Raw genomic sequence first — 14228 nt, forward strand, 5'->3', positions numbered from 1 at the left:
TTGAATTCCCTGCACAATTATTCAAATGATCAAAATTACAAAATATATTCACAGAAATTAATGGAAATAAGACAAAAATTAAGAAAGCTATTGTTTTTTACCTAAATGAGATTTTAATGTTATTTACAATCTCTAAGTCTATTTTTTCTATTAAAACTTTATAAAAACCAAACAAAATATCTATAAAGTGTGGATTCATCAGTAATCCACTAATGAACCAAATGGCAGCCCTTGCAAAGTAACTAGAATCTTTAATGAAGGGTCAAGACCAACCTGTAAGAGCTCCTACAAGCCCAGAATTTAAGCAAGAAGAGGCAAACTTCATGGGCAATCACAGTTCAGGGTGGAAGAGTAATTCTCCTAATTCTTGGGGAAATGGCTTTGGAAACCAAAATTCAAGTGTTTATCGCCCTCCTCATATACAAAGTCAGGGAGCAAGACCAGAAGGAAAAGAAGCTCCTAGATCTCAGTCTAACTTTCAAGAACAGATGATGCAATATGTGCATTACTCTGATAAGAGGATGACAGAGCTTGAATCCAAATTGGACCAACATATTGAGAGAACTGATAAGAAGTTCGCAGAGGTCAAATCTAAAATACAAGCTGACTCTTCTAAGATGAGTGCACAATTGGAGCAAATTATGAACCTTCTGAGTTAAAGAGTGATGGGAACATTGCCATCTCGGCCTGAACCTAATCTAAGGGAGCAATGCAATGCCATCACCCTTAGAAGTGGAAAAAAATTACAAGAATCGCAGAACAGAGGCACATGCATGGCCATGCTTGTTAAGAAGCACACCTATGCTGATTCCACATGCACACCCGTGCTTACTAATGAGCACGCCTCTGCTACAATAGAAGCACGATCGTGCTTATATAAGCACGCCCATGACAGTGATAAAAGCACAGTCGTGCATCACTATGAACAAGACCATGCTTCAAGCGAGGAGGCTGAAAAAGAAAAGAAGGAAGAGCCTCTTGTTCAACCAAAGCCCTATGAGCCTAAGATACCTTTCTCACAACGGCTGCAAGGTCACCCTCCTTATGATGAAGAGTTTCACAAGTTCTTAGACTTATTGGGCAAAGTGCATATCAATATGCCTTTCATTGATGCTATCTCCAAAATGCCCAAATATGCTAAATTTTTAAAGGAGATTTTGACCAATAAAAGAAAGTTGAGAGCACATGAAACTGCGAAGCTCACCCAAGAATGCTAAGCTTTAGTCCTTAAAAAGCTTCCACCTAAGCTTAAGGACCCAGGGAGTTTTACTATTCCTTGCACAATTGGAAAAACTCATATTGATAAGGCTTTATGTGATTTAGGAGCAAGTATTAATTTTATGCCTTATTCTGTTTTCAGGAAGCTTGGAATGCATAAACCTAAGCTGACCTCTATGTCACTTCAGTTGGCAGATAGGTCGATCACATACGCCAAAGGCATAATGGAGAACATACTTGTAAAAGTTGGGGAGTTTATATTTCCTGCTAACTTTGTGATACTTGACATGGAGGAAGATGATGATATCCCTATCATACTAGGGAGACCGTTCTTGGCCACTGCTAGGGCCATCATAAACGTACAAGAAGGGAAGCTCACACTAAGGCTAGATAATGAGGAAGTTGTATTTCAAGTTTTCAATTCTTTCAAGTACCCTTCTAGCCAAGAGTCTTGTCACTTTGTGAGCACTATAGATGTTGCTTCTCCTCCTCCAATTTATATAAAGCATGGAACCACAAGAAGAAGGCCAAGGAAGAAGCAATATAAGAAGAAGAAAAGACAAAAGCTTAAACCATCCATTAATAAGCCTCATAATTCAAAGCATAAATTTTCTTCTCTTTATGCTAATCCCCATCTTATGAATATTTTTTCTGATGTAATAGGTGTTGGGGAGGCAAAGCTGCTAGGGAGACAATTGCATATCAAGGAAGTCACCTTTGAGACTCATACCTTCTTCCCACCATGATTTAACAGAAATGGCAGGCTCGTAACGTTAAACAAGCGCTCCAGGAGGCAACCTGTGTTTTTTATTTTATTTAAATTTTATTTCTTTTTGTTTATTTTAATTTTGCTATTGTTATTTTATTTTTATTATAAAGAATAAGCATATTGAAAGATTGCAAGAACATAGTTGATTGTTCCCACACACACTTTTGAGCTCTGATCTGAAAGCACGCTTGTGCTCATCCCATACACAGCCATGCATTCAGTCGCAGTTGTGAGAGAAGCTTTACATCATAAGCATGGGTGTGCTTAAGATTTCAGCATGGTCGTGCTCCCTCACCCGAAGCCGTCGTGCCAAGAATTATCAGGGAACCTCTTTCCTTTCTATTCAATTGCCCTCCTTGCATGCTTTTAATTTGATTGCTTTCAAATATTGAGGACAATATTTTGCTTTAAGTATGGGGGAGTAGTTCCTAATTATATAATTGTTATTGCATGTTCTTTAGTAAAGTGTCTATGCTATTTTTTTTATGATAATTTAAAACTTTTTCCCTCATGGAACCCAATTTTTCCAAATAGAAGAGCATGTTGAGTGATTATTATTGGCATTATACTTTCATTTGGAAACTAATAATTAGTTAAGTTCCTTACTTTTATGCTCTACATTAAACTTTAACCCACAGATGTGAGTTTCGAGCCTTAAAGAGGATTCTTATCTTAATCTAATTAATTGTACCCTTTTCCTTATTGTTTTACATGATTATCTCCTTAGGATTTGTGCTCTAGAACTTGACTTGGAACCGACTTAAGACTTCTCTTTTTTAATTTCATGTTTTAATGTGATTGAGGCATAATAGGATTTTTATTCTTAGCCTTCAGCGTGTTCGAGATATAACTAGTTGCCTACTTTGAGCTTTATTGATTTTCTTGGTCCCTTGCATTAAATTTATAAAATATTTTGATGACCTTGAGTTTATGAATAGAGCAATTAAGTTGTTGAATTATTTGATAAATTGTCCTCTATATCTCTCATTTACAAAAAGAAAGAAAGAAAATATGAGAAAGAAAATAAAAAATAAAACAAAAAAGAAAAGAAAAGAAAAAGGGTTATATATGATTGAAAGGAGAGAAGAGTAAAGATATTGTTTACATGCAAAAAAATAAAAATTACTCCAAGAGCTTCATTTGTAAACTTAAGAGATGTTGTAATTGTTATAATTTATTACCCCTTTGTATATCCCCTTTCTTTCATTTATCTCACCTCAATTATTATAACCCTTGGCCACATTATAACCTGAAAAAGACCTCATGATTTTTACTTGCATTTAATTTATTTAGTGGAGAGTCAGTTTATAGTTAAGCTTATGGTAATACACTTTTTTTTAGGAGAACTGAGTGATATCTTATTTTGTCCCTTAGTGAGAGAGGAAAGTAGAGTACCTCAGTTTGATGTTTGAGTGAAAAGTATGGAAATATAAGATATTAATTAGGAATCCTTTTGATTGCTTATACTCAGTGATATTACTCTTGTTGCTCTCCTTATCCCCTTCATCTCGGGTTCCTTGGGTGGTATTATGTTTCAAGTTATTATGTTATTCTCTTAGCCAGCACTTTGCTTGAGGACAAGCAAACAGATAAGTATGGGGGAGTTGATAAGTCTGTAATTAGGCCCTATTTTACAGCTCATATATTCATATTTGACCTTTATTTTATTTGGGTTTTACACTATTGGGTGCACTTTGCTTGTGCAGTTTGGTATAAAGAGGCCGCAAATGGATATTGGGTGCATTTTGGGCCCAAATTGATGGAAAATTAGAGCTTCGAAGTAGTCAGCACGCTCAGACCCTTTCAATAAGCACGGGGGTGCTTAAGGCCTTGCACGACTGTGCTTATCTGCAGGAAGCCCAATTATGAAGAATCTTTAGGGTTTTCAAACCCTATTAAAAGGAGATCTTAAGCATCGTAAAGGGAACTGGTTTTTACATCTAGTCTTTGGCTTTCAGATACACTTCTCATCTCGTCTCTCTTGCACGAGATCCTTGGCACATACTTGGCAAGACTTGGAGCTTCAAGCGATCATACTTGAAGACCGGGAACACATCTCATACTCTAGTTTGCTATTTCTTTTGATTATGGCTTTGTTTATGATTATTTTAGTTCTTTTCTTTAGCGTGAGTAACTAAGTCTATAGCTAGAGCTATGGGAACTATTGTTCATGAATTTATGGAATTATGATGTTTAAATCTAAATTTGATTTCCGCTTTGTGATTAGATTTTATCCTATTGCGCTTCTTTCTTAATCCTAATTAATTATATCGTCAAGTGACCGTACCTTGGTTAATTTATAGATCTATAGGGTAAAACGGGATAAATGTTTAGGTGGATTAAACCAATCTCTTTCTTCTAATCGTTATTAAATTAACAAGTTCATAGGCTCCTTAAGCTTTCTCAAATTGATGTCTTGCATGACCATTGGGGATATTAATTTTAAAAAAATGATATGAATATTGCATGACCATTGGGTATTAATAGTATTCATATGAATGATTGGTAATCACAAGAAAATCGGATTTAAAGTTAAATAGAAAAATAAAATAAAGGATTAAATGAGAAAACCCATATGCCCTAGGTTCCTCTCTGATAAGTTTAACCAAGATGTGCATTGTATTCCTTGCTCTTAGTTTTATAATTGATTTTATAAATTCTTGTTTTTAATTAATCTCATATCTTTGAAGCTTAAGCAATTGAATTAGGAAATTCTTAGTAATTGGAAAACAACCCTTGTGGGATGATATTTCGGGAACTTAATTTAAGAACCCTTTATTACTTCTCAATGGGTACACTTGCCCTTCGAACACTGAACCAGCAGAATATAGAGGGCTTTCCTCATTTGCCAAACATAACCCTCTAAAGTTTGAAGGAAATTTTGATCCAGAGGGAGCCCAATGATGGATAACTGATATTGAAAAGATTTTCAATACCATGGGTTGTCATGAGGAGCACAAGTTGGTTTATGTCACCTATATGTTAGCTGGAGAAGCAAAGGATTAGTGAAGGTTTGCTAGTTAGACTCTACCATAAGAAGATGGATATATTTCTTGGGAGGCATTCAAGGCAAGCTTTCTAGGAAATTATTTTCCTAGAGATTTCAAGAAACAGAAAGCTAGAGAATTCCTTGAGTTGAAACAAGGAAACATGTTTGTAGGAGAATATGCTGCTAAATTTCATGAGCTTCTGAAATATTGGCCTCATTTCCAGCATTAAGATGGAGATGAAGACTTATACACTCAATTTGAGTATAGGTTGAGGCTTAACATCTGGATAGCAGGTAGTGTATTTCAATTAACTGATTTGCCAACTTTAGTTAGCAAGTGCAGAATTTTTTAGACAAATTCTAAAAGGAACCTTATCCTGGAGCTGGTCCTCCAATCAAGAGGGATTGTTCCTCATGGAAGCAACAGTGGTAGCTTTAATGCCCCAAGAGGTTTAGTTAAATGTTTCTGATGTGGAGGGCCTCATACAATATGAAACTGTCCACAACCACTATCTACTTGTAGTATTTGTGGAAGGATAGGACATTCTGCAAGTACTTGTTGGTCTGCTCCTCAGAGAAGTGGAAGTAATAGACCTGTATCCAAAGGTAGCAGTGGAGTAAAACAAACTACACAAGGCAAAGTATTTGCCATGAGTAAGGCTAAAGTAAGAAAATTAGATGAGCTAATAAGAGGTAAATGTATAATAAATGAAAGGTTTTTAGATGTCTTGATTGATTCTGGTGCTACGCATTCATTTATTTCTGTGAATTGTATGAAATGTCTTAGTTTAGCTGTATCTCCTGTGACGTATAATATTGTTGTATCTATTCCTATGGACAAGTCTATTGTGACTTCTTTTGTATGCTTGGGATGTACTATAATGATTCATGGTAGAACTTTTAAAGTAGATTTGATTTGTTTACCATTATCTCAATTGGACATTGTTCTAGGAATGGATTGGTTATCATTCAACCATGTTTTGTTAGATTGTAAAGAAAAAGTTTTGATATTTGATACTAATACGCTGGAAAATTATGAGCTCTTGAGTATGAGTAATCAGAGTAATATGACCAATACCAAGACATTTATGATATTGCTCTCATTAGAAGTTGAAAGAAGTGTGAAGAAGGAAAATATTCCAGTTGTACAAGAATTTCTAGAAGTTTTTCCAAAAAGAGAGATTGAATTTGTGATTGAGCTTATTCCAGGAGCAAGTCCAATTTCTATAGCTCCGTAAGAATGTCACCTGTAGAATTGGCTAAAGTCAAAAAGCAGATGTAGGAATTATTGCAAAAATGATTTGTGAGACGTATCACCTTGGGGAGCACCGGTACTTTTAGTAAAGAAAAAGGATGGGACTATGAAGATATGTGTAGATTATCGTCAACTAAATAAGGTGACAATTAAAAACAAATATCCTATACCTCGGATTGATAACTTTAGGGGTGGGCAAAAAATCTAGATATAGAGATCCAATCTATAACCTAAACTAAACTAGATTAAAAAATCTAGATTTTAAAAAAGAATGAGATACCCAGTCCACTTTATTTTTAGTCTGGACATAATTTATATTTCATTTTTTAAAAACGGATTTAGTTCTATCAAAATCGGTTTTAGGCTCTCCTCTATGTAATTTTTTCAACAGATCCTAATCTCATTCTCGACGTAGAATTTTACTTTAAGCTTAAGTTACAATTGGAAATTGAGAATAATTGAGGATCCCATGTTAATTTTTTGGTGCCTTAATTATATAATTAATCCACGTCATGTTGCACTTAAAACAACAAAAACTACGTGTTCGGGGTTAATAACCTTATTCATATCATGTTTAAATTATTCATATATCTTAAATAACTTTTTATAAAATGTGCATCGTTAAAGTCAAATTTTAATTATGCTATTCAAAGTCTTTTAAATATAATAAACTACGTGTAACATAATAAAACTATTTTAAATAATAATTTAAAAATTACTCTAATTTAATTTTATAATCATAAATAATATGTATTAAAATAATACAAATTCAATCATCTTAAATATAATTTATTAATTATACACGTAAACTTGTTTGTATTTTTAAAGTAACTTTTAAAAACTATAAAATAAACTTTTATAAAATTATTGACTTATAATACTTGTCACTTTCTCAATAGAAGTAATTTTGACTAGCAAGTGTACTAGTGTTATTGTAGCAAGTTATAAAATTTTTAGAACTATGTTTGAGTCACAAATATTCGTCCTCAGGGAATAGAATTCTCAAATATCACTTCACGAGTCCATAATTAGTTGAGCCTAAAGCAATTCATTTGGAAGTTGTAATGTTTGAAAACTAATAAACCAGTAAAGAATGCAGAAATTGCAGCAGAGCAAAAGATACGAATTTCTATATGGAAATAGAGTAAAGCATTTGGATTGAATGACAATTAGTTTCACGATGTGTTAATCAAAGGTTAATTCCTTAACTCAATGAATCTAACATTCAATTTAATGATTCTAATTCCTTAGATCTAGTTCAATTAAATGTTGCATTAAGCATTGGAAACCAATAGATTGTAAGGTTACGATGTCTTATCCCTAAGAAATCAATAATCTTGGTAATTGATTCAGATTTGAGAAACAAATTCAACTTCCATTTATAAAAGCTTCTCTGTGATTAGTTAATCAAATTTTCATTCAATAACTACTTGAAAAGCAAAACAATTACTCAATCCAATCCAACACTCAAAGTTTAGATCCAAAATCAATTTAACACTTCCATTTCAGATCCATAAATCCCTAACTACAAAGAGTTTAGAATTCCATTTCAAAATGAAAAGAGAAAGAAAGAGAAGAAGAAGATGAATAAAGAAGCATCTTCAAGCCAATCTTCAATCCGATTCCTCAAGATTTGAAGCTTGGTGTTCATCCCCAATCTCTCTCTCAGACTCTCTCAACACCAGAAAACAAATGGAAAGTAAAAATGAACAAAAGATCCAAATAAATCTGAGCGAATTCATATTTATAGAATTTCTGCCTTTCTGGCGTGGTCACTATTTTTCACTATAGTAGCCACACAAAAGGCCTTTCTGATAATCTTCAGGACTGGAACGATCACTATTTTTCATAAAAGTAGCAACACATAGGTTCGAGGTTTGCATGTGTTCACTTTCATAAATAATAGGAGACATGTGCAACTTGCAGTGATGGAAGGCTCTCTGGAACAATCACTTTTGTGAACAAAAGTGATAATGCGCAGCTTGCTTTCCTAGAGGCTTCTTTGGAACGATCACTTTAGTAAACAAAAGTGATAACGCACATCTTGCTATTCTGGAGCTCTCTCTGAAATGATTGCTTTTGTGAACAAGAGTGATAATGCGCATCTTACTATACTGGAGCTCTCTCTAGAATGATCACTTTTGTGAGTGATAACACACACCTTACTATGCTTGAAAGCTCTATGGAACGATCACTATCATCAACAATAGAGATAACGCATAGGTCATCCTTCAATGTTAAGCTCTGAAATAATCACTTTTGCCAAGAAAAGTGATCACGCCCAGCTCTTGCTTCATCAGACCTTGTTCTTTGTTTCCAATTTTTGCTACTTTTCTTGTATCTTTCCCTTGATCTTCCAATCTTATGAACTTAGCTCAGAATTTCCTACAGAAATATGATTAAATCATTACTTTTTACACAGAAAATTCATAAAATCTAAACAACTATGTATTTAGGAAAGACTTAAACATTCTATTTTTATGAGTTTTTCAGCTTTTTCTAACATGTTTTCTTTATCAAATGTATTAAAATTAAGGTAAAATACTGGTAAAATATGGATTTATCACCTACACCTTGACAAGCCAAGAGAAGAAAAATCTAAGTCCAAAACTTGTAAAAGGAACCATTTGTTGACTCATTTCTAGAAGACTGGCAGAAGAGCCTTATTCTTCATTGAAGGCTGTATTTCGAGATGTTTTGGAGGGTTATAAGAGCCTCATTCTTTGTCGAACGAAAAGAAAACTTACTAAAAAGATTATATTTCAAGCAGTTTTAATAAGTTATGAGGAGACCCATTTTTGGTCAAAAAAAGTATGGCCTTTCGAGAAGTGTCTTGAAGATTTTCAAGACCCTATACTAAAAGTAGCCAAAACTGGTCAAAAAATAGGAACAAAAAGGGAAATTGTTCCAAGTCCACAAGATAAAGATGAATTCACAGATTTCCATCAAAACTAGTCAAAGACATAAAATGACAAGGGAAATTATTCAAAGTCCACGAGAGTTTTTCGATAGGCTTCCTCGAAATTGTCAAAACATAAGAAATTTATCGTAAGGCTAAGACACAAAAGGGAGTCCAAGAAGGGAGGAAACATGACGAAAACTATAAGGTCTAAAACAACTATCAAAGGAGCAGTTACCAGTAGTTAACACCAGTTGAAGGTTAGAGATTGTGGGCACGAAGAAATGATCATGGGCAACATGTAGCATGGAGAAGACACGATCATAAACGGTTATGGACGACAGCGGTTATGGAGAAGCATGTATAGAAGGTGGTTATCATGAAATGCGCACGAAAGAAGGATAGCAGTTGAGATTCACCACCTATAAATATTACAAAGCTTCATATTCCAAAGGATCACTTCTTGCACCTAGACACCATACCTAAAACTTTTGCACACTGGAATTCTGCACCGAGTTAGACACCAGCCACTCAAAGACACACGGGTGTTGTTGTTCTTTGCAAAAAGTCATACGTTTATTTTTCTAAGTTAAAAAATTATATTTAAAGAAGCTACAATTCGACGAGTTTTAGAGGGTCAAGGAAGAAGCCTCATTCCTTAGTAAAAAGTAGGCCTAAAACTAAGAAGTACTAGAAAGTTGTTTATACCCCTAAATTCTATCGAAAAGTGTAACACCCCGAATTTTATAATATTAAGTATTATTATTTATATAAATCTAAATACATATATATGCGTGTGTTGATTTACTTGATAATGATGTTTATGTGTATTAAGTATATGGATGTGTGTATTGTGTGTATGCATGACTGGATAGGGTTGAAATGGGCTAAGTGCCTAAGTGCAGGGTGTAATACTGGGCAATCTATAATATTTTATACTTGTTAAATGTCAATTGAAGGATTATTTGGTATTCGAATAGATTTAGATAGAGTTTGAAATTATTTTTTTTTTTAAAAAGTGAACAGTACCGTATGAACAGTAAAACTGCGTATGAACAGTACAAACCGCGTATGAACCGTGTATGAACAGTGAAAACCGCGTACGTACAATGACTATTGACGTCATCAGTGACGTCATGGCTGATGTCACATACGCATACAGTACGTGTGAACAGTATTTCTGGCGTGAACAGTAAGGTGATGAACAGTAAATTTTGAAAATTTTCTATAAAAAGGGGGGCTTCATATGAAATTTTCATTTCTTTACTCATATCCAAGGTTCTCAAAGGTTTTAAGGCCATATACTGCCATTTTCTCCTCTAATAAACCCTCCTAAGTTTCTGAAGGATTTGAAGTAAGTTTCTATAAGTTTGAAGTTAGATTTACCGTTCGTTTCTCTTCTTCTTCTCTTTCTCATAGAAGTTCATGGTGTTCTTAGGAGAAACTCCGTTCTAAAGCCGAATCTTCGGTGAATCTTGCATTAAAACAAGTAATATTCGGTAGATCTAGTGTGAATCATCTTTCTGAGGTAAGGGGAGTTTACTTTAACCTATTGAATAAAAGCTATTTTCTAAGCTGTAACTGACTGTTAATTGATTTAAAATGTTGAGATTTTGGCTGATCTATTATAAACTTGCCTTAGTTAAGCTGTTAAAATAATTTTGGCGGTGTGCATCATGCTGAGATATATGTTTTGCATCATTATAGAGCCGAGTTACATGTTTAGGTGGGTAGACGTGTAACGGTAAGTTCATGTTGAGCTGTTGTGCTGTGCTGTATGGATCCCGATACCAGAATGGGTCGCTCCCGGACCGGCTCAGTTCCTTCTGGATTACTTAGGCTGTGAAACCAGTTGGAAACCGTTTTCATGCTGTGCATTAGATGGGCTGGAAATGCATGGGGTTATTGCTGTGAGAAATATTTTGCTCTATATATATGATTTTATTTTTGGTAAGCTCACCTTTGCATTCCTTTCTATGTCGTTGTGTGCGTGTGTACTGCGATGATCGTATGGTGGTACGTGAGCAGATGCAGCAGGTGTTGCATCTACTTCACAGGCTGAGGGGCCAGTGGAGAAATGTTAGAAGCTGGAGTCGAGTAATATTGCATCAAAGTCCTTTTTCTTTATATTTTGAGACCTCATGTAGAGGGAGCTATGTAGTATAATTTTGGGTATTTTGAATATTATGAACTAAATGTAATATTATGTTGTTCTGTTGGATATTTGTTGTAAGGAACTTTATTTTACTTTGAATGAGAAGTAAATTTTATACTTATATTCTCTATTATTTACCTATTTTAAATAAGTATGTGGTGTAGAAACAATGTTCTCGGTTCCTTATAAAAGGGGTCGTGACATAGATGGTGTAAGGGGGAGCGTCTATCCCATTTTACAAGATGATGTAAAGATATCATAACATTTTCATAACAATATCATGCTTATACAATTAGATTATAATTTATGTTACATTACTACATATTATATATCTTATTCATCACTCACATTCACACAATCTCATTGACACTTTCATTTCTCAAATTTGGACTTTAAGTGCACTGTGATCACAGTCATTACGCCTTTTGCAGTTTTTGAGGTCTTACTCAATCATGTAAATAGTTTCCAGTTAGCTCATGCAATACGGATACAACGTATGCAATCACAAGCCCCTTACTCAAATGAGTGTAAGGCCGTCTGGCTCATTTGCACTTAAAAATAACATATGCATAATTGCGAATGTCGCTCACCACCCTACATTTTCTCGAGATTTCCTTATCATCCCTGGACTCTATACCCCTAGTGTATCTCTATAACTATTTACACCACTCCATTTAGTACTCATATTTATTTCATCATCCAATCATAAAATCGTACTTAATAGCACTTCCAGACTAAATAATCATATCATCCAACAAACCATCAATGACATATTTATCATTTTCAAACAGTCATTAAACTTGTTCAACTATAATATTATGTTGTTTCATCATATATTTCATATTTACACAGTATAATCAGTTAACCAAACCATCAAACACATGTATATTAGCAATCTTTCTTCATTAACACTCATTTCTCATACATATCTCATCAAAATTGATACATAAACATGATCTCACAAACTCAACATATAACTTACATCATACAATGATAGAATAAAGCTCCCCTCTACCTTACAATGAAGAATTAAATGGAGATTAATGATGAAAAAGGTCCTAAAACAACACTTCCACCTAGATAATATCAATTTGTTCCTTAAGAACAAGATTCACAGAAAACAAATGGTAAAAACATGATTAAACTTAAGAAAACTTACCTAGATTGCTTAGAATAAATGTATTTGGAGAATAATTGATGTTTGGAGAGGTTTTATCTAAGAAAATGTAGAGAAAGTTCAGAGGAAAAAAAGTCTAGACGTGAGAGAAAATGAAGAAATGAAGTTTTCATTCATAAAAATCCTTAAATACTCTCAGAATCATGACATTCTCGTTACAGCGAGCTTATTTTTGCTACAGCGAAAGATTGTCACTACTAGCAAGGCTCTATCTCACCACAACGAAAATATCAAACAAAATTACATTATGCTTGTTTGACATCTTTAAATAATACAAAAAGAAATTTCATCAAATAAATTTATAACTATAAAATTATTAATGAGAGTAATACAATAAGAGGTATTACTTCAAAAATCATACCTTTAAATTTAGTATTAGTAGGTATTTTTTTTAGGTATTAGTTTAGGTGTTTGTATTTTTTTAAACATCTTAACTTAAACCTCATTGTTAATTCGACTAAGTTAGAATTTTTAAAATGTGTTTTAAGCCTAACAAAAAGAAACGCTTGTTAGATAATCATCATATCATTTTTTATTTAAAAAAATATTTTAAGCATAGAGTACGTTGAATTGTTTCATTGTATTAATAATAATAATAATCTTTAATTTTCAGTAAAACTTTTTGTACAAGTTTCATAAATAATAAAAAAATACTCTATTTTATTATATAAAAGGAAAATAAATAAATATTTTAAAATTAAGAATTATAATATGAAAAATAAATTATTTCAATTAGTACATGTCATTTTTATTTATATAATAAATTAATAATTTTTGTGAATACTAAAAGTATAAACTAAAAATAATAAAAAATTAATTTAACAAGAATTTTTCTTTGAATAATAAATTAAATATGATGATTTATTATTATATATTTTACATTTTAAATAAAAGTATTACTTATTTAACTTTAACCATATGTTTGTTATATGTTATTGGATATTGAATATAAAGTAAAACAGTACTATTTAGGAAAAAAAATCTTTAAGATGTTTTTAATTAATGAAAAATATATTTAAATAATATCAATAAGATCTTTTTAATTCATCAATTTAAAAAAAATGACTACAAAATCAGGGCTGGAAATTGAGAGAATTGAAAGAGAGTGAAGAGGAAAGAGTGGGAATGCCCTCAAATATGTAGGAGTCGCCACACTCTTGCTGCAGCGACACCCTCTCTCGCTATAGCAAAAATATCAAAGGAAACTGCATTTTGATTTTTGCAGAATCATGCTACAGTGAGAGTGCAACAGAATCCTGCTCCATGCCCAGGGCCTTCTCGTTACAGCGAGAATGCTCTTTAGCATACTCTTAACCTATTTTCCTCAATCAATCCAAACCAAACACAAGTCAAACAAGTCCCCATCTTAATCTAAAATCAATATTCACATTTATACTCACATACATTCACACACAAGTATTCCACCATCATTCAATACACATCATCATCATATAACTCAACACAAACATATAGCAATTCACATATTTATATTAATAATCAAATTATTATTACAAAATCTGTGCATTACAAGTATTGATTCTGCTGCATGCAAAACATAAAATTATAAGATAAAAACAACTTCAAACAAAATATAATTTTAGTGTAATAGTATCTTACTAAATAAAATTTTATTATTGTTTTGGTAAATAAGCCCATACAAACTTATAATAATTTTGATAATATTTTTGAGTGATATCATGCTAACTAACTTTCCACCTATATGATCTTTTGTGAATGGCTAATTACGTAAAAATTAATTAAGCATT

Source organism: Abrus precatorius, unplaced genomic scaffold (assembly GCF_003935025.1).
Source record: "Abrus precatorius isolate BTA unplaced genomic scaffold, Abrus_2018 Scaffold3, whole genome shotgun sequence".
NCBI classification, from domain to species: Eukaryota; Viridiplantae; Streptophyta; class Magnoliopsida; order Fabales; family Fabaceae; genus Abrus; species Abrus precatorius.